At 40.7% G+C, this 22,870-nt stretch overlaps 1 long non-coding RNA gene across 1 annotated transcript; it reads right to left on the reverse strand.

Annotated features, from left to right (window-relative positions):
- Positions 1–267: 267 nt before the first annotated feature.
- LOC142660293 (uncharacterized) lies at positions 268–13,087 on the reverse strand. Its single transcript, XR_012850450.1, has 3 exons — positions 12,816–13,087; positions 8,589–9,219; positions 268–1,510 (listed from the first exon to the last, which is right to left on the reverse strand). It is a non-coding gene; the product is annotated as an uncharacterized LOC142660293 (long non-coding RNA).
- Positions 13,088–22,870: the final 9,783 nt, after the last annotated feature.

A 22,870-nucleotide genomic window follows, 5' to 3' on the forward strand; every position in this document is an offset into this window, starting at 1 on the left:
ACCTCTCCTACATGTCTGTTGTAGGAAATACTTCTATTCCACAAAAAGTCTTTGCGTAGTCCAGAACTAATAGACAAATGGGTGGTGTTACCATTGCACTTATCAGAAGGATGTGTCCCTACACAGTGTGATGCTGACAACCTGTAGAAGACCGGCTTACTGTTAATAGTGTTATTAGTGCCCCATGTGAGATAACCCATATAACCGATAAATACACTGGACAATATAGTTAATATGAAAATTACAAAACTTACTTTATTGTGTACATACATCAATAAAAACATACAGTAAAAGGTAAACAGGAGGAAGGAATGAACCCTAACGTATACATATATTTACTGAATAGATAACATTTTCCTATGTGTACATATGCTCACGACCCCTGCTGATACTAAGTAAATAGCTACATAATACATGCATCACTTAGTGCAAATTAATATCAGGATAGGGATAATGCAGTAATATAATGACAGAGATTATATAGCGAACATAGTCTACCACCTGGCCCCAACGTACGTTTCACTCAAAGCTTCGTCCGGGGAATACATGATGGTGGATCACATGTTATTTATATGGATATCAACCAGTCATAGGGGACTGTTACACCTAATTTGAATATGATTACCTGATCATGCAGTGTGTGCTTGTCAGGGAGTGGTATGGTATAAGTAGGGCCGCCATTGTATATAGTTAAATGAAGGCGCCGCACATAGACAAGTGTGCAGACGCTGTAGTAAGACGCCAACACGCCATGATGTAAGCCACCATGATGTAGGAAGCGGGTCACGTAAAGCCGCCAGCGAATATAAGAGGCGCCCGCACATAGATATGCATGTGAATGTCATATATACAAAGTGCGCATGCGCCACCATGTCACGACGTGAGGCATCATGATGTCATGAAGCAGAAAGCGCAATACATAGTGGGAGGCGCTACACGAGCATCATGACATCACGTGCCCCGGGACCACATGACGTGGCAAGTGCGTCTGGGGTTAGGTGGGGCATGCGACACAGGATATTTAGGTACAAAAATATATATGTATATACTTCCATAAAATCATGGTGGCACTTCATTATTTTACCCTCAGAGACAAACCTTTAATCTCATTGAGCGATCGACTCCAAATAAATGGAGGCGTTTCGTTCCTGTCGGGGATAAGCGCGGCACATGATGCATAAAAAACGCACCATGTGCACACCATCCACACGGAGAGCCAGCAAAGTCTCCTTTGAGGGGCGCAAAAGCAGTTTCACTGCAGCAATGCATCCCATCCTTGGTACAATCAATATGAATCTCATTTGGGGAGTTAAAATATCAATAATAAATATAAAAATAGAGACTTTTTTGTTATTACATACTAGAGAGTATAACACATTAAAACAAGTTTTTTATAGATATATATGTTTTACATTGTTAAAGAATCCATATGCATAATGAAGAATGAAGAAAATAATGAAGGGATCCGTTTTTGGTGAGTCTTCATCTCTTAACAAGACCACGTTTTAATCTGTAATAAACATGAAAAAAGAAAGATATAAAACTCTGATAAAATGTACACATTTCAATTATATAACTCCATCATACCTGTATACAAGCTATATGTAACCCCTATCATCCCTGTGTATTACCTCATCCCTGTATATAACCCCTATCATCCTTGTATATTACCTCATCATCCCTGTATATAACCCCCATCATCCCATTATATTACCTCATCATCCGTGTATTACCCCATTATCCCTGTATATAATCCCTTCATCCCTGTGTATTACCTCATCATCCCTGTATATAACCCCCATCAACCCTGATAATTACCTCATCATCCATGTATTACTTCATCATCCCTGTGGATGATGAGGTAATACACGGATGATGAGGGTTATATACAGGGATGATGAGGTAATACACAGGGATGATGGGGGTTAATACAGGGATGATGAGGTAATATACGGATGATGAGGTAATACACAGGGATGATGGGGTTATATACGGGGATGATGAGGTAATACACAGGGATGATGGGAGTTATACACAGGGATGATGAGGTAATGCACAGTTATGATGGGGTTATATACTGGGATGATGGGGGTTACATACAGGGATGATGAGGTAATACACGGATGATGAAGTAATATAATGGGATGATGGGGGTTATATACAGGGATGATGAGGTAATACACAGGGATGATAGGGGTTATATACAGGGATGAGGTAATACACAGGGAAGATGGGGGTTACATATAGCATGTATACAGGTATGATGGAGTTATATAATCCCTGTGTATAACCCCCCATCATCCCTGTATATTACATCATCATCTCTGTTTATAACCCCATCATCCATGTGTATAACCACAACATCCCTGTGTATTACCCTCAACATCCCTGTATATAACTCCCATCATCCCTGTATATAACCCCATCCTCCCTGTGTGATTATTACTGGGTGTGTGTGACAGTGCAGGGAGCTCAGTGACTGTAATTAGATCAGGGAATGAACCTGTGAACATAGAGGGGCGTGGCAGTATGCAAATAGCTGAGATGCTGTGGAGGGAGGAAGGGGGGATGTAAGCTGTCTCCTCAGATGCAGAAAGGGATCATGGGTATGGTGGGTTACAAGACAGGAAACAGCCAAGACCAGAAGCAAGGGATGTAAATAAACAGAAAGAGCAACAGTGACTGTTGAGATCAAACAGAAACTGGTTAGAAAGTATGTAAGGGGTTTTAGGGAAGGCAAACCATGGCTGGGGGACACCTTTTAGAAAATATTTTTTCCCTGGCCAACCCCTTTAAGCTTATATATCCACTCCAGCTCTAGTTTTTTGATCATTGACCCTCTGTTGCCTCCGACTTGGTTTGTCAATATGCTCTATAATCTTAAATCGTAAATCGCTCTCCATATGATGGGCTTCAGTAACATTTTTCGAGACTGGCAAGTCCAATCTTTTGTTCCGAATCGTAAATCTATGATTGTAGTCTTTCCTACATAAAAGAAGTTACAAGGGCATTGTTGCAGATAAATAACATATTCAGATGAACACGTTAAGTAATGCTTAATCCAAAATTCTTTCTCAGTCAATGGGTGAGCGAACGTCTCTCCCTTTGAGATATAGGTGCAGTTTACACAATTAAGGCACGGGTAACACTATTCTTTTTTTTTTTATCCCCAGGAATGTCTGTACCGTCCTTTGAGCTGTGCCCACATCTGCTCTCACTAACTTATCTTTCAAATTCTTAGAGCATTTGTACGACATTAGGAGTGGCAGATCAAACTCAGGAACATGTTTTAAATTACTTTTCAATATCGGCCAGTGTTTACGTATAATTTTTGCTATGTCATCACTGACTTCAGTATATGTGGATATAAATGGATTCCTCTGACATATATCTTTTGAATACCATCTGTTTTTTTCAGTGGAAAGTGGAAAGGAGCCCTTCTCTACTGGATTTCTCTACTCTATCTCTATGTAATTGGATGAGTTTTTTAGGGTAACCCCTGGATATAAATTTCCTACCCATCTCATTCAATCTGGTTTGAGCTGTTTCTACTGTACCAACTATGTGCCTTACCCTCAGTAGTTGGCTATAAGGGAGAGCTCTCACCAAGCTTCTCGGGTGGCAACTTTCAAATTCTATAAGGTTATTTTCTGTTCGTAGAATTTGTATAGATATCAGTAGTCAATTTTCTACCAAGTTTGGTTATTGTGGTATCTAGAAATGTAATAGATGTATCAGAATGTACTAAGGTGAATAGTATATCCACATCCATACTGTTTACAAGTACATGAAACATGTTAAGTTCTTCCCTAGTCCCCGGCCAAATAAAGAAGATATCGTCTATGTATCTCCACCACCTCAGAACATGCCAGAAGTGGTGGGATACATAGATAGACTCCCCCTCTAGGGTTGCCATATGTATATTAGCATAGGTTGGTGCCACATTGGCACCCATCGCGGTTCCTCTCCGCTGAATATAAAACTGATTCTGGAACATAAAGTAATTTTTTTCTCAAAACTGCCTACAACAATGACAGTACAAATTCAATGCATTCTGGTTTATAGTCACTGTGCGATAGGGCTTTAGAGACCGAGTGCAGGCCTCTACCACGGTCGATCGACGTGTACAAACGAACCACTTCGAAAGAACATAGGAGGGCTGCACTCGGAATCTGAACATCTTTAATCTTCAGTAAAAAATCAGAGGTGTCACTTATATAAGATGGTACTTTCAATGGCATATTGTTGTAGAATCTTATCTAAAAAGATAGAGATGTTTCCTAAAATAGACCCAATACTGGACACTATTGGTCTCCCTGGTGCCTTTTCGAGATATTTATGTATCTTCGGGAGTACATACAGAATTGGTGTAACTGGATGTTGTACATACAAATAAATCTTTAGACTTTCATCAATGATGTTATTGAGTAATGCTCTGTTAAGTATTTCATTAATGTGTCTTCCTATGTTGAATTTCGGGTCCGTCCTCAACGTGTCATATACCTCTGGGTCTCTTAATCTTTAGGATCCATTACCACAATTGTGCCCCCCTTATCTGCCTGTTTAATCGCAATACTGTTATTCTACCTCAATTGTGTAAGTGCTTCTATCTCAAGTTTAGTCATATTTGGATGTTTTGAAATTTTGGCTTTTCTGAATTTACTCCCAAATTGTCAACAACTAGTTTGACTGCTGTCATTAATGTTGCAATAACGGATACACTGCAGAAAGGAACAAAATCGCTTTTAAGGGAAAGACCAAAATGACCTAATTTCAACTCGCCAGGCATGTCTGCCTTAGGTAAATGTTGCTGCTCTGCAAACCAAGTCTTTAACTTAATTAAATGGTACAATCTGTAAATCTAATTCCAAATGTAACCAATTTGTTTTACTGATAGAATAAAATGACAAACCATTATTAAGTACAGACTGTGGTGTCATAGTTAAATTAATAGAATAAATATTTACCACTAGTGTTTCAAGTGGAAGTCCATCTTGCAGAAGCTTTGTGTCCGGGTCATCACCTGCTTGGGTACCCTTGGGTGTCTGGTGCTTGTGTCGCACATTGACTAACCAGAATGCATTGAATTTGTACTCTCATTGTTGGAGACAGTTTTGAGGAAAAATTACTTATCCCACCACTTCAGACATGTTCTGAGGTGGTGGAGATACATAGACAATATCTTCTTTATTTGTCTGGGGTCTAGGGAAGAACTTGACATTGTAATGTCGGGGTAGGGAAACAGACAAGTGAGCCCTAATCTACCCGCCACTCAGTCCCTGCCTACTTGCAACGACCCGCCCTAGGCGATGGGGTACAACTGGGCGACGGTCCCTACACTCAATAGGTGCACGACAGACAAACAGACAAGGGTACAAAGAAGCCAGGGAAATGGGGAAGTTGCCCACGGGAACACCGTGAGCAACAAGCGAGGTGAACGAGCCGAGTCAAACCAGGAGATGAGCGAGGTACAAAAACGCAGAGCAGAAGAGTGGTCAGAAAAGCCAAGGTCAATCACAAGCAGAGGATCAGTAGTTCAAGAAGCTGCAGCAGGGCCAGGAAACCAACAGAGAAGAATCACAAGCAAAGGAGGAACAGGAAAGGCAGGTATAAATAGACAGAGGGCGGGAGCTAGCTCCGTCTGGCCAGGCTGTGATAGGCTCTCCCACTCCTAAGCCTGCCATCCTGGGTGGTGGAAGATGGAGTCAGTCTCACAAACATAGAAGCAGGTGCAGACTGATTACCTATGGGCGTCGACACAGAAGTTGTGTCTGGCAGATCCTTTACAGACATGTTTCATAGATTTATAAACAGTATAAATGTGGACACACAATTCACCTTAGTACATTCTGATACATCTATTCAATTTCTAGATACCACAATAACCAAAATTGGTAGAAAATTGACTACTAATATGTATACAAAGTCTACGGACTGAAATAACCTTCTAAAATTCGAAAGTTGCCACCCGAGATGCTTGGTGAGACTCGATGATGTTGAGATCAGGGCTCTGTGGGGGCCATATCATCACTTCCAGGGCTCTGTGTTCTTCTTTATGCTGAAGAAAGTTCTTAATGACATTGCCTGTATGTTTGGGGTGATTGTCCTGCTGCAGAATAAATGTGGAGCCAATCAGACGCCTCCCTGTTGGTATTGCATGATGGATAAGTATCATCGAGTCTGTCTGGGATTACGTGAAGAGACAGAAGGATTTGAGGAAGCCTACATCCACAGAATACCTGTGGTTATTTCTCCAAGACATTTGGAACAACCTCCCTGCCGAGTTCCTTCAAAAATTGTGTGCAAGTGTACCTAGAAGAATTGATACTGTTTTGAAGGCAAAGGGTGGTCACACCAAATATTGATTTGATTTAGATTTCTCTTCTGTTCTTTCACTTTGCATTTTTTAATTGATAAAGAAAAACCATTAACACTTCTATTTTTGAAAGCATTCTTACTTTGCAGCATATTTCCACAACTGCCGAAAACGTTTGCACAGTATTGTATATATAAATATATATATATATGTATATTTTTTTTCCGGGTGGGAGGGGTAAACATGTCTTGGCGCTTGTGCTCCTGATCTTTTAAGACCCTAGAAACGCCCCTGATACATCTTATATATAAAGTGTGTTGTGCTAAACAATATATAAGCTCATAGAAAAGTGTACCATATATATTATAAATGATCAATGCAAAATTGCAGGGTAAATAAGGACATGGCCAAGAGGCACTGGGATACGTACAATACATGTTCAAAGGAGTTCTGCATATAAAATAACAAGCCTCAATATATACCTATCTGTATGACAATACCGAGATGGCGTCAACACTTTCAACATTAGGGCAGGCAATGCAGCGACCACAACGGGTACAACCCCATCTGGGTTCCCTTGTGCCAAAAATACTTGGCTCCTAACTAAGTAAGGTAATTAATTTGTCCTCCCATCAATACTCTGCAGTCGATCTCTCTGTGTTAGAGAAAGAGTTAACATTCCCCACCCCAGCTCGTATTGACACCTTGACAGTAGTATAGGATTTACATATCTTTGCCCGTTCCCTAAACATCAAAAAAATAGTTTCAGAAGGACACACATGAGGAAATTTTTTTCAACATCCGAAGAACAGGAAGCTGTATTGGTCCTGGAACAAATATTGGAAACACAACAGATGACATTGACAGGTAAGATCCACCAGTAGATCTATTTGTAAAACTTGTTACAAGGGAATTTGAAAAAATTCCAGCTTATGTACGTCATGACAATTTATCTAAACAACAAAGGCTAAGTGTTAGGAAACTAACGTTTCTTTAAGGTTGTTGTAACGTCCGTGGTCGCTGACCACGAACTCCTTCCATCCAGTCGACGCCCTTCTCTCCAGAGATGTCTGTACATACGGCCGTCCTGTTCCACAGTGACCACCAGGGTGCGCTCGCGAGCTCAGTCCAGACTTAAGAAGCCAAAGCGCACACAGGTAGGAGACTGAGCTGATTGCTCCCAGAGCATGCTGGGCTATAAGAAGGGCTGTGCCCCTGCCTCCCATGCCTGAGCATTGTTGTCGTACCCAAAGTTTGTCTATGCAAATAGTCTCCTAGTGTTTTCCAGTTCCCAGTGACAGTTGTCAAGGCTACTAGCCTAGCTTCTGGGCGGATCTGGGTTGAGTTGCCAAGCCAATCTCATTTCTCTGTTTTCATCCTATGAGATTCTAGGGTGGAGTATTTAAGTCAGATCAGTTCTTTCATTGTTGCTTGTGAATTTCTTTGTGTATGTAGTTTTTGATCAAGCTCCTGGTTACACCCTGTATCACATAACTATTTAGATTCTTGGAACTGGACCTCGGCTCTGCCTTTAGATTAACCCTTTTGCTTACTGATTTAGACATTCTGCTCTCGGCTGGTTTTGACCTCTGCAACTCCTGTCATTCTTCTGTTTACTGATTTGGATTTACACTCTCTCCTGGTTTTCCATTCTGCTATTGCCTGCATTGCACCTCCTGTCCAACACCGTATTCTGTTAATTCAAACTGGGTTCTATACAGCCAAATTCAACCTACCTTGTGATGGGCTCTGGTGAAGACCATAGAGTAGCCTTAGACTCTGCTTATCAGAGTAGTGACTGACTTGAGGTAGCGGATTATTTACACCCTGATTCCTGACAGTTTCATGCTGTCTTTGGGGAATCGCTTACATAGCAATTCCATAACTTGCACTCTGGGGGAATTGCTCAACTAGTGATTCTATTACACTAAGTCTATCTAAACTTAAAGACAAAATAGACGAGGAGAGAGCACTTCCAACATATGTCAGCTTTTTAATCACCCGTGCGACGTTTCAGTCCAGCAGGACTTTTCTCAAGCATAGTGAACACAGCAGTACAGGAGTATTTAAGGACTCACAGAGTCAACAGTAATAAAAAATGTGATTAATACAAAAACAGTTTAAAAGGATCTGTGTATAATAAAGCAGTGTAATTTAAAATCACAATCAGACCACCTAGGTGCTTATGCATAGAACTATATACATTTTAAGGGACTGGTACATCAATAAGCAGTCCGAATAAACAAAAAATAATAATGAATAACAAACTCACCAAGTGTGTGTATAATCAAAAACGATTACAGGATATTATATCAAGATGCCAGATGGAACTACTCCTAATGGATAACGGCGTCCTGGAAGTCCAGATATCCACGTGTATAGGTTGAATAACATTCTATACTTCCTGTATTCAAAATGTGCATACTCTCGCGAGACTATGCTAATTAGTTCCTGCACATGTGCAGTGCATCTAGTGACTGCACGGCGGCCATTTTGGAAAGTGGCAATGACGAACATTAGAGGAAGAAAAATAGGGAAAAATTGTCAGTATCATTTAAAAAGGGGGGGGGGAGAGAATACTCTGTAGGACAACTAGGAGTTAGGGACAATGATATACTAATCAGTATTAAATCGTAAAAAACAGCACACACATGCTAATGTATAAACATTCTGACAGGGTGTGTGTGTAAAACAATATCATTGAGTATATGTCCCACATAATGTCACAAAAAGTGTCTAATCCCACAAAAATGACAATTTATTATTATATCCCTTGGCCTCATACGTATGGAAAAAATTATTATATCTAGCCACACATGTTTCACAAATATGGTCGCCACAGGAAGAAATGTATTTGCAGGATTCCGAAAACCAGAAAAAGCAGTCCATTCAACAAATCGAATCTGTAATAATAATAAAAAAATATGTATATGTATATATAGTAATAAGACATCATTAAGAATGTGTTCAATTCACATAAAAAGAGATGATGCATAAAAAATCAAGCAAGGTACATAAGGGAAAAATACGTTACAATATATGACATACTTAAGTGACTACACCGACTTTAAAATCAATGTTCAAACCATGTGGGGCAAGGCAATTTAACTTGAAAATCCATTCAAGTTCTCTCCGTTTGAGTCTGGAGACCCTGTCCCCACCCCTACGGTGTAGGGGAATATAGTCAATCAACCAAAATTTAAGGTCGCTGACCATATGCCCCGCTGATACAAAATGTGCCGACACTGGGAGATCCAATTTTTTAGTTCTAATAGTCGATGTATGTTTATTAAGACGAGCCCGACATTCCTGTGTAGTCTCCCCCACATATAGCAACTTGCATGGACACTGTAAAACATAAATGACATGAGATGATGCACATGTCAGAAAATGTTTAATGGGGTAAGTCTTGCCATTTGTCGGATGAACCAACGTGTTCCCTTTAATCATATTATTGCAATTGACGCAATTAAGACACGGGAAACATCCCAATTTTTTGGGGGCCAGAGTCAACTGGCGGTTCATTTGAAAGGATCCGACATCAGCATGAACAAGACGATCCCTTACATTTTTTTGTCGTCTAAATGCCATCCTAGGAGGACAACCAAATTCAGGACCAGATTTAGTAAGATTTTTAAAAATATGCCACTCCTGGCGAATAATACTAGAAACTCTATTACTAATATCTGAATATGTAGAGACAAAAGTTAATCTATCAGATGATTCTCGTCTATGTGGTATAAGCAATTCTTCCCTAGTGATGGTTTGAACTCTGTCCCTCTGTTTTTGTAAGAGGGACAAAGGATATTTACGTCTGGCAAATTTGTCACTCATTTCATCTATACGTAGTGTAAGTTGTTGGGGTTCAGTCACTACACGTTTAACCCTTAACATCTGACTAAAAGGTAAGGACTGTACCATTCGGCGGGGATGTTGACTATCGTATCGCAGTAAACTGTTGCGATCAGTCACTTTGTTGTAAAGATCAGTAATTAACTTGTCACCCTCCCTATAAACTAGGGTATCCAAAAAATGTAGGTGTGTAGTTGATGATTCCATCGTAAATTTTATGTCATCATCGATGGAATTAAGGAACCCAAAAAAGCCTTCCAATTGTGACGTAGTACCGGTCCAAATCACTAACACATCGTCTATGTACCTCCACCACCTCAGAACATGGCTGAAGTGGTGTAATACATAGACGTGGCGCTCCTCGAGGACCGCCATGAACATGTTGGCATATGTGGGAGCCACATTCTAGCCCATGGCGGTCCCCCTCCTCTGAACATAGAAGGAGTCAGCAAATAGAAAATAATTTTCCGTGAGAATCACCTCCAAGAGGTCCATCAAAAATTGTATGCCTTCAGCCGAGTGTTCTGACCTACCCAGGGCGTCCTTCACTACACTAAGACCCCGGCTATGGTTAATGGATGTATATAAATTACAGACGTCAAAAGACACCAAAATGATCTCACTACTCAGGGAAATGTGTGTTAATTTCACTATAAAATCAGATGTATCCTGTATATATGATGATGCTGAAATGGCATACACTCTAAGTATCTTATCCAAGAATATCGCTATAGGGTTAAAGATAGAATCTCTCCCCGAAACTATAGGACGTCCTGGGGGTTTGTCTAGACACTTATGGATCTTGGGAAGACAGTAGATGACAGGAGTAACTGGATGTGTAACGACAAGGAATTCTGACAACTCTTTATCAATAATCCCTACTGACAAAGCCTGTGAGAGAATATGTGTGATCCTATTTTGGATCCTGAACTTGGGGTCACCCGAGACCTTTGTGTATACATTAATGTCATGAACTTCGCATCTGATTTCATCCAAGTATAGCGACGTATCCATGACGACCAAGGCCCCGCCTTTGTCGGCCGGCTTGATCGTCAGGGACACGTCACCAGACAAGTCCTTCAAAGCACTCAATTCGGCACTGGTTAAATTAGGGTGAAACAATGATGATTCACCCAACTCATCACGAAGTTTGTTTACTTTTTGTTTGACTATAGTTGTAAATGCATCTATAATTGGTTCACAGACATATGGTTGCCAAACTGATTTTTTAAAAAGCCCTGCTTTATTCAATGCAAATTCACATTGTGCCCCACTACCCTGAGGCATACTATGGGTGCCAAAAAAATGTTTCAATTTTATCCTGCGGAAAAAGGCATATAAATCTAGTTCTAACTGGAACCAGTCTATTTTAGACGCGGGGCAAAAAGACAGTCCCTTGTTCAACAACTTCAACTCAGCGTCGGATAGAGGACGTGAGGAGATATTTACCGCAAGTGATTCTAATTGGCTTTCTTCTCCTTGCCACGTGCCGACTGCCATTGACGTCTCGTTCTCTCCGGTCTTGGTTTTGTACCTCCTCCTGTGTTTGTGCCCTCCTGTTCTTGTGCGTCCATGGTTCCCCCTAAAAAAGAATCTGGAACTTCCATGGGGTCACCAAATGTAGACTGTAGGCGTCTCCTGTTCTGAGGGGCTCCCTTGCCATATATTGCCCCTGTCGTATTTCTGGGCTCCTTCTGCCAGTTATAAATCCTCCCATCAGCATAATCTTCAACATCACGTATCCATTTCAATCTTTTAGTGTTCTCCAGATGCGATCTAAATTTGCAAAAGGATTCCCTAGCACCATCCTTGTATTTCTGCAACTCATCTGTTGATAACAAGGATGCCAATGATGTATCGAGGTCAAGAATCCGGGCATTGACACTCCGTAATTCTATTTGCAAAAATTCTATGTTAAGTAGGATGATATCACGGGAATATCTATTAGATATCTGACGGAAGCGCTGGCAGAAGTCTGCATTATTAGGAAAAAGGTTGGGTGTCAAGCTTGATCTCATTCCCCGGGGTATACGATCCGCTTTAAAGTATTCCCCCAAAGTCACCAAATACAGATAGGTGGTAATCGCTCGCTTAGACTCCATCTCCCATTTTCTTTTAACATGGTCAACAGATGGGGCACAAAGGAAAGACACATCACCTGAAATACCCTGCATGATCCTGTCAACATCATCGTCCGTATATGCAAATACTGTGGGTGACGATTCCATATTCAAAAGCTTGAAAGATAGCTCAAATGGCCAAATAAGTCCGTGCAAAGTGGATGGGATCAGATATATCCAAAGCAGAAAATTACCATCAGATAGACAAAATAGACGAGGAGACAGCACTTCCAAAATATGTCAGCTTTTTAATCACCCGTGCGACGTTTCAGTCCAGCAGGACTTTTCTCAAGCATAGTGAACACAGCAGTACAGTAGTATTTAAGGACTCACAGAGTCAACAGTAATAAAAAATTTGATTAATACAAAAACTGTTTAAAAGGATCTGTGTATAATATAGCAGTGTAATTTAAAATCACAATCAGACCACCTAGGTGCTTATGCATAGAACTATATAAGTTTTAAGGGACTGGTACATCAATAAGCAGTCCGAATAAACAAAAAATAATAATGAATAACAAACTCACCAAGTGTGTGTATAATCAAAAACGATTACAGGATATTATATCAAGATGCCAGATGGAACTACTCCTAATGGATAACGGCTTCCTGGAAGTCCAGATATCCACGTGTATAGGTTGAATAACATTCTATACTTCCTGTATTCAAAATGTGCATACTCTCGCGAGACTATGCTAATTAGTTCCTGCACATGTGCAGTGCATCTAGTGACTGCACGGCGGCCATTTTGGAAAGTGGCAATGACGAACATTAGAGGAAGAAAAATAGGGAAAAATTGTCAGTATCATTTAAAAAGGGGGGGGGGAGAGAATACTCTGTAGGACAACTAGGAGTTAGGGACAATGATATACTAATCAGTATTAAATCGTAAAAAACAGCACACATGCTAATGTATAAACATTCTGACAGGGTGTGTGTGTAAAACAATATCATTGAGTATATGTCCCACATAATGTCACAAAAAGTGTCTAATCCCACAAAAATGACAATATATTATTATATCCCTTGGCCTCATACGTATGGAAAATATTATTATATCTAGCCACACATGTTTCACAAATATGGTCGCCACAGGAAGAAATGATTTCGCAGGATTCCGAAAACCAGAAAAAGCAGTCCCTTCAACAAATCGAATCTGTAATAATAAAAAAATATGTATATGTATATATAGTAATAAGACATCATTAAGAATGTGTTCAATTCACATAAAAAGAGATGATGCATAAAAAATCAAGCAAGGTACATAAGGGAAAAATACGTTACAATATATGACATACTTAAGTGACTACACCGACTTTAAAATCAATGTTCAAACCATGTGGGGCAAGGCAATTTAACTTGAAAATCCATTCAAGTTCTCTCCGTTTGAGTCTGGAGACCCTGTCCCCACCCCTACGGTGTAGGGGAATATGGTCAATAATCCAAAATTTAAGGTCGCTGACCATATGCCCCGCTGATAAAAAATGTGCGGACACTGGGAGATCCAATTTTTTAGTTCTAATAGTCGATCTATGTTTATTAAGACGAGCCCGACATTCCTGGGTAGTCTCCCCAACATATAGAAACTTGCATGGACACTGTAAAACATAAATGACATGAGATGATGCACATGTCAGAAAATGTTTAATGGGGTAAGTCTTGCCATTAGTCGGATGAACCAACGTGTTCCCTTTAATCATATTATTGCAATTGACGCAATTAAGACACGGGAAACATCCCAATTTTTTGGGAGCCAGAGTCAACTGGCGGTATCTAAGTTGCCAGACAAAGGGGGTAATGTGGGGGTATATGCATACCACCAGCTAAAGGATGTTGTATGTTAAAAAACCTAACGTTTAACACCCTTTTCCCATAAAGTACCCTCCTTGTGAACATACAGTATTAGAGAGAGCAAGGGCCGAAGGCACTATTTCCAAAGAGTTACAGGATGCATTGACATTACAAGAACCTACTATTCCAACCCTTTATCTTCTGCCAAAGGTCCATAAAGATCCCAATATACCACCAGGTAAATCCATAATATCATGGTGCAGCGGATTAACAGAGAATGTCTGCAAATGCAATAATTCACACCTAAAAAAATGGTTAACTCCAATGATATTTGCGTGATACATGTGATCACATTAAAAAAGTGGATGGTATACACCTTGGCCATGACACACTGGTGACATGGGATGTAGAGTCACTTCGAACCAGTATAAGACACGCTGATGGATTACAGGCTGCCGCTTTCTTTTTGAAGGTTAGCAACACTGAACCCAGCTTGAACAACTTTGTGATTCAGCTACTAGAGTAGCTACTAGAGCATATTTTGACACACACAATTTTGTTTTGGATGGGTCTTTCTAAATACAGCTAATGGGGACAGCAATGGAGGCAGCTTGTGCACCATCATTTGCTAACCTGTTTCTGGGGCTGTGGGAGAGGGACATGTTCCTGTCATATCAGGACTTCTCAATGGACTGCGGCCTGGTCTGGGCACAGTACATTTATATCTTCATGATTTGGTAGGGTACCCCTGAACAACTTCACAATTTTATGTTGACCTATAACAACAATTCTCGTAATGTACAATAGACATACAAATGGGACACCAATCAGTTGGACTTCTTGGATGTGATGCTAAAATATGATGGTTATATTCAAACAAATTTATTCCACAATAACTCATCTCATTAGTTAATATCTTTATGCTACCTCCTCCCCAGTTAAAATAACTCAAGCTAAACCAGTCAGACAGTTTTTCGAATTGGTGCCGAATTTGTTCAACTGAAGAACACTTTGAACAATAGGTTGCTGACTTTAACCCCTTGGCGCAAATCATTGTACAGTTCCATCTTTCACGCTAATGTTTTAGCGCAAAGCAATGTAACTATACGTTGTGGTAATGCTGCAGTCTCAGAAGCTGAGCTCGCGCCATCACCGCTGGGTGTCAGCTGTATATTACAGCTGACACCCTGCTGTAACTGCCAGGACTGGAGCTAGCCTCCGATCTGGCCGATTAACCCTTTAGATGCTGCAGTCAATAGCGACCGTGGCATCTAAGGGGTTTGTAGCCGGTCGGCACCCTGCGACACGATCGCATGGGGTGCTGATGGTTGCTATGGCAACCGGAGACCTAACAATGACCTCCTGGTCTGCCAAGTACGGAAGCCAGTTAGAGGCAGGACCTAATAGACTTCCTGTCAGTGTATAACTGACAGCTCTAATACATTGCACTACGTAGATAGGGAAATGTATTAGTATAGTGATCAGAGGTGCAGGTCTTCAAGACCCCCAGTGGGAAAAACAAAAAAGTTAATAAAAATCATCCTTTTTTCCCCACAATAAATCTTTTATAATAGGAAAAAAAATGAAAACATTAAAAAAATATAGATATTTGGTATAGTCGCGTCCATAACGACCCAAACAACAAAACTATCATTTTATTTTTCCTGCACGGTGCACGCCGTTAAAAAAAATAATAATAATTTTCCGGAGTCACAGATTTTTGGTCACCTCCCCTCCCAAAGTTTTTTATAAAAGGTGATCAAAAAGTTGCATGTGACCCAAAATTGTACCAATAAAAACTACTGCCAGTACCACAAAATGCTTACTGCATACCTGGGGTCAAAATTCTCACTACACCCCTTAATATGCCTTTAAGGGGTGTAGTTTCCAAAATGTGGGTTACTTGGGTTTTGCTTTACTATTTGACCTCACAGCCTTGCAATTGTGGGTCAATACTTCGAAGATCATTAAAATAGTCCTCACATGCGCATTGTGCTCTTTCACTCCTAAGACCTGTCATATGTCCAGCCAAAAATTAAATGCCTTGAGAGGTGTAGTTTCCAAAATTGTGTCACTTCTCAGGGCTTTCCACTGTACTCTGGTACCTCAGGGACTTTGCAAATGCGACATGGCGCCCGAACACCAATCCAGCAAAATCTGCGCTACAAAAGCCAAATGGCACTCCTTCCAATCTGAGCCCTGCTATGTGCCCGAACAGCAATTTAAGGTTACATATGGGGTATTATCATACTCAGAAGATGTTGAGTAACAAATTGTGTGGTGTTTTTTCTCCTATTACACCTTGTGAAAATAAAAAAATAAGAGCTAAATCTACATATCTTTGGATAAAATTAAACGTTTAATTTTCACTGCTTAATTATAATAAAATTATAATAAAATCTATGAGACACCTGTGGGGTCAAAATACCTGAGAAATGCCTTGTGGAGTGTAGTTTCCCAAATAGAGTCACTTTCAGATGCTTTCTCCTGTACTGGTACCTCAGGGCCTCTGCAAATGCGACATGGCGCCCAATAACCAATCCAGCAAAATATGCTTGCCAAATAACGCTCCAGCATTTCTGAGCCATGCCGTGTGTCCAAAAAGCAGTTTATGACCACATATGGAATATTACCGTACTCGGGGGAACTTGCTTTACAAATGTTTGGTTGCTTTTTCTTCTTTATTTCTTGTAAAAATCAAAAACGTCAACATTTGTTTGGAAAAATGTTGATTTTCATTTTCACAGCCTAATTCCAATAAATTGAGCAGAAAACCCTGTGGTGTCAAAATGCTCACTATACTCCTAGATAAATTCCATGAGGGGTGCAGTTTCCCAAATGGGTTCACTTTTAGGGAGTTTCCGCTGTTTTAGTCCCTCATGGGCTCATGGGCTTTGCAAATGCGACATGGCACCCAAACACCATTCCAGCAAAACTTGAGCTCCAAAAGCAAAATGGTGCTCCTTCCCTTCTGAGCCCTGCCGTATGTCCAAAAAGCAGTTTATTACCATATATGAGGTATTGCTGTAATTGGGAGAAATTACTTTTCAAATGTGTCTTACAAGCAGATACATTTAAATTTAGAAAAATGCAAATTTTTAGCAAATTTTCTCCACATAAACACTGAATGTATCAACCACATTTTATCACTAACATAAAGTCAAATGTATCAAAATATTCTCAGAATCGCTTGAATAATAAAAGCATTCCAAAGTTATAACTACATAAAGTGACACGTCAGATTTGAAAAAATTGGACTAGTCCATAAGGCCAAAACAGGCTGTGTCATCAAGGGGTTAAAAGGTTTTTGACACAGGGTTACAGCCAAAGATCTATCAAAAAGGCATATGCAAGGGCACAGAATACATCATGTTAACAGTTACTTCACCCAAATAATATATAATAAATAAGAAAACATGACAGTAAGATGAGATTTATTACCAATTATCATTCTCGTTGGAATGAAATGAGGGCGTGCATTTGTTGCCAACATGACCGCAATACGGTCAAAACACTTATGTGACAACTGAGTGTTTTTGGCACAAGGGAACCCCGATGGGGTTGTATCCACTGTGGTCGTTGCATTTATGTTGAAAGGGCTTCTGATTTCCATTACTACATGGGTAACAAATGATATGTCATTACACAATGTATTACAAGTTCAAGCAAGGCAGTTGTATATTATGCAACTTGCTCATGCCCCAAAATGTATGTAATTTTAACAACAAGAGAATTTACGATTCGGGTATGAGAACATGTAAGGGATATTATATCTACGGAGAGGAGAAAAGTAGCTTGAGAATCTCAAACCCATCCCCAGACATTTTAAGACACATCACAATTGTGATCCAATATCACCAAAAAATTGGAGGCATTGATCGTGTCAACCTTGGGAGCCAGGGAGGGAATGTCACCAAACTCCTCACCCAGTGTAAAAGTAAGTGGATTTGGTTATTAAAAACAATGTGCCCAATGGGCCTAAATGAGACTCTGAGTTTCGCTCCTTTCCTTGACTTCTGATCCCTAGTGGATCTACTCATTGTTTTTAACTTTGTTTTTATTTTATCATATTGTACCGAAGTTTTCTATTTACATAGGTTGCAGTTAATTTATATGCATATTTTGAATATATTTTTTGCAAGACCTCATGGTATGATGGGTGACGCATGGGATGACGCCATGTGAACGATTCTTGAGATGGCCTAATGTCAGAATAGGACCAAGTCTCCTGTGACCCAAATTGATCTTTGATCTTACTTCTCTTGATATCATATATTGGGTGACTTTTGTGTTATATTTTGTGCATTGATTTCAGATTTTAGTTTCCTTTGGTACTCTCAGAACGGGCATGGACACATTTGCTTGTGTCGCTGTCCATTTTGTTTGTGTCCTTTAACTAGTGTTACTAATTTTATTTACGCTATTGTAGTATGTGTGCATCTTTGTAGTTTTTTCCACTTGCTAGGTGTGTTTTCACACTTTGTAAGACTTACCTTGCAGATTTATTCATTTCTGTGATATTTTATATATTTTTTTGAGTATCACCTTATTGGTCACATTCCCCACTTTTACACATATATACATTATATATTTTTTTAATCACATATGGGCACAGACATATATTGTGCTCTTTTAATGTTCACAATCTTTTTCTAGTTTTGCACCCAATACATATATATTAAAGTAATGAACACATTACTAGGTAGAAATTCTACCTGTAATTTTGTCGGCCTGCCCTTCTCCCAGGCCACTGGCGTATGTTAGTGTCCTTCGCTCGCGGCCGCACCACCCCTAGTGCGTGCGCACACATGCCCCGGCCCCTCTTAGAGGGCCTGTGCGTGCGAATTTCAAAAGTCACTCAACCAATCCCTGTTGCCACCAGGACTATTTAAGGCACATCCATTATTCACTAGGTGCCTGAGCAACATTGGAACATCCTTGCTTGTATCCTGCGAAGGTTTCTGTATGCATGTGATTCTGGTTCACTATTGCTGACTGTTGTTAGCCTGTATCCATTATCCGCTGTCTGGCAGTGTCCAGCTACCTGCCTGTATCCAGCTGTCCTCTATCTGCCTGTATCCAGTCATCTGCCATCCACCGGTGTCCAGTGATCCGCTATTAGCTTCCATCCAGCTGCCAGCTGTGAGTCTGCCTCCTACCATCGGTGCTTGTAAATGAGGGGAGGGGGGAGAGAAGATGGCGCTCCTCTAAAGTAATAACGCAGGGATCTGTTAAATGTGACGATCAAATAGTGAATCCATGGCAACTCACCTTTTCGAGTTGTGTTTGTATCTGATTAATAGCCCAGTTCGGGCGTGAAACGCATAATCTTGTGCACTACAATTACTTTTTATGCAATAAAACTGTTTTATACAAGAAGACAAAAGAGACTTTGCATTTTCCCTGAGGCACAGGGCCACAGAGCGTCTCAGAGTAACTACTCATTTTTATAACTTTTTATTCCTCTTGATTATAATAGCACCATACACTGTGTCCCTGATTATAATAGCACCATACATTGTGTCACACACACACACACACACACACACACACACACACACACACACACACACACACACACCCTGTAGACAGTGCGCCACATGGAACCCCCTGTAGGCAGTAACCCACATAGTTCCCCCTGTGGACAGTGCCCCACATACATAGTTCCCCCTATAAAGCCTCCTGTAGATACTGCCCCATAGAACCCTTGTAGATAGTGCTCCCCATAGAGCCTCCTGTAGATAGTGCCCTACATAGATCCCCCTTTAGATAGTGGCTCCCATAGATTCCCCTGTAGATAGGGCCCCCTGTAGATAGTAGCTCCTGTAGATGGTGCCCCACATACTGCCCCCTGTAGATAGTGCCCCACATACAGCCCCCCTGTAGATAGTGCCCCACATATTGCCGCCAGCAGATAATGCCCCACATACAGCCCCCTGTAGATAGTGCCCCACATATAGCCCCCCTGTAGATAGTGCCACACATATAGACCCCCTGTAGATAGTGACCCACATATAGCCCCCTTGAAGATAGTGCCCGACATATAGCTGCCCCCTGTAGATAGTGCCCCACATATAGCCCCCCTGTAGATAGTGCTCCACATATAGCCCCTCACACTTTTAACAGAAAAAAAAAACTTTACATACTCACTTGAACCAATTCCCGTGCCGTCGACCTAATCCCGTCCCGCGCCACTTGCATCATTAAAAGGTGCTGAATAGCAGGGTAATTCTGCCCTTCCAATCAACGTCTTTCTATGACATCATCGTGCCGCTTGCGTCATTGTAAGGCGCTGATAGGCAGGGTGGCTTTTCCCAGCAATCCTATCATAAGCCATAAATGTCTCTTCACACTTTATTTACAGAATGCCTAATCAATTCCCGACTGAGGTTGCATGTGTATGGGGGAGTTGGGAGGAATAGCTGTCGGCTGACAGCTATCAGCTTAAGATGTCCTAACTAAAACACGCCAGCACCTGCTGAAAAGTGCCCTAAGCTACCGTTGCCTGTTTCTCCAGTCTAAATCAGCAGAATTCACTGTTAAAATATGTAATGGCTGTGGCCAGCTTAAAGCGTTCCTCCACTTTCAACGGAAAACTATTATAGTGCAGGTGTGTGCACTATAATAGTTTTTCTAAATTACTTGTATTACTGATTTTGCTCTGAGCAGCAGCACTGACTGTTAAAGTCTGTGCTGCTGGCTGCTCATAACTCCTCAGTAGGAGACAGAACGTCCTGCTCGTCTCCATGGCTCCCATATCCAGAACGGCCGTTAGTGTTGTAGCCTGATGTGCACCACCTTAAGTAATGATTGAAGGAAAGGGTAAAATGGAAAAGAGGAAAGTAGGGCAAGGAGTGATTGGATCACTTTATTAAATAAAAAGCTGACACTAGTGAGCATAAATTGCCCAGCAGGGATATAGGGTGAGTGGTCCCTTGATTCATAACACCCTATGCTAAATTCTAAATCCCATTTATTATTTTCAAATATTGTTTTTTATTTTAATTTTTTATTTATTTAAATTTTAACTGTCAGTAGCTTTTACCAAGCTCTTGGAGTATAGGTAATGTAGTAGACGTTACTTGCAGTCCCATGTAACACCACAGATAACACACAGTGATAGCTCTCTGAGTATAGATAATGTAGTAAACGTTACCTGCAGTCCCATGTAACACCACAGATAAAACACAGTGATAGCTGAGTATAGATAATGTAGTAGACATTACCTACAGTCCCATGTAACACCACAGATAACACACAGTGATAGCTTTCTGAGTATAGATAATGTGGTAGATGTTACCTGGAATCCCATGTAACATCACAGATAACACACAGTGATCGCTCTCTGAGTATAGATAATGTAGTGGATGTTACCTGCAGTCCCATGTAACACCACAGATAAAACACAGTGATAGCTGAGTATAGATAATGTAGTAGACATTACCTACAGTCCCATGTAACACCACAGATAACACACAGTGATAGCTTTCTGAGTACAGACAATGTAGTAGATATCACCCGCAGTCCTATGTTTTACCACAGATAACACACAATGATAACTCTCTGAGTACAGATAATGTAGTAGATGTTACCTGCAGTCCTATGTAACACCACAGATAACACAGCGATAACGGAGTACAGATAATGTAGCAGTGTTACCTGCAGTCCTATGTAACACCACACATAACACACCGTGATAGCTCTCTGAGTATAGATAATGTAGTAGATGTTACCTGCAGCAGGGCCGATTCTAGCTTTTTTACAGCCTGAGGCGAAAATTTTAATTGGCGCCCCCCAGACTTTGATTGACATCCCACTAACTGTTCTACATCACTAGCAGCCTCCTACAACTCTTGCGGTTGCGCCGTTGACTTGTACTGGCATGTGCGGAGCAGCCAGGCAGAGTACACCTCGCTGCACGGTGCATGACCAAGTAGTACAAGGCAATGGCACATCCGAGAAAGTTGGAGGAGACTGGTAGTGATGTATATCACCCAGAGGGATGTCAATCAAGCATGGAAAGGTGGGATTGGAGGCAGGACTATGTGACTCTTCAGGATAGCGGCACCGCCCCATGACACTTTAATGAGTAATTAGCATATAGTGTGCGCCGTTTTCAAAGTCGATTTTATAGATTTTGCTGCATCTGAAAAAAAGCATACAAGGGAATGTTTGGAAATATTGTCAGGTCATGTATTATCGCATGGAGGCGGTTCAAGGGGTTAAAACTACCTGACTGGCTCCCATTTAATATACAACAAATTTAAAACAATTCCATCTGCCCTGCAATTTTGTTAATATAAATATATCCTACATAATTACAGCATCAGAACCAAGCTCTGACATATACGGCTCCAGAACCAAGCTCAGTACATGTATACAGCTCCAGAAAAAAACTCAGTACATATTTACAGCTCCAGAACCAAGCTCAATATATATATACAGCACCAGAATCAAGCTCATACATATATACAGTACCAGAACCAAGCTCACTACATATATACAACACCAGAACCAAGAACAGCACATAAATACAACACCAGAACCCAGCTAAGTACATATATATATAACCCCAGAACCGAGCTCAGTTTCTAAATACAACACCAGAACCAAGCTCAGTACATATATACAACACCAGAACCAAGCTCAGTACATATATACAGCTCCAGGACCAAACTCAGTACATATTTATAGCAACAGAAACAAGCTTAGTACATAAATACAGCACCAGAAAGGCAAGTTAAAGTGTATGTTCACAAATGTCAGAAGTCTAGCAAGCAAAATGGGGGAG

Source organism: Rhinoderma darwinii, chromosome 9 (assembly GCF_050947455.1).
Source record: "Rhinoderma darwinii isolate aRhiDar2 chromosome 9, aRhiDar2.hap1, whole genome shotgun sequence".
NCBI classification, from domain to species: domain Eukaryota; kingdom Metazoa; phylum Chordata; class Amphibia; order Anura; family Rhinodermatidae; genus Rhinoderma; species Rhinoderma darwinii.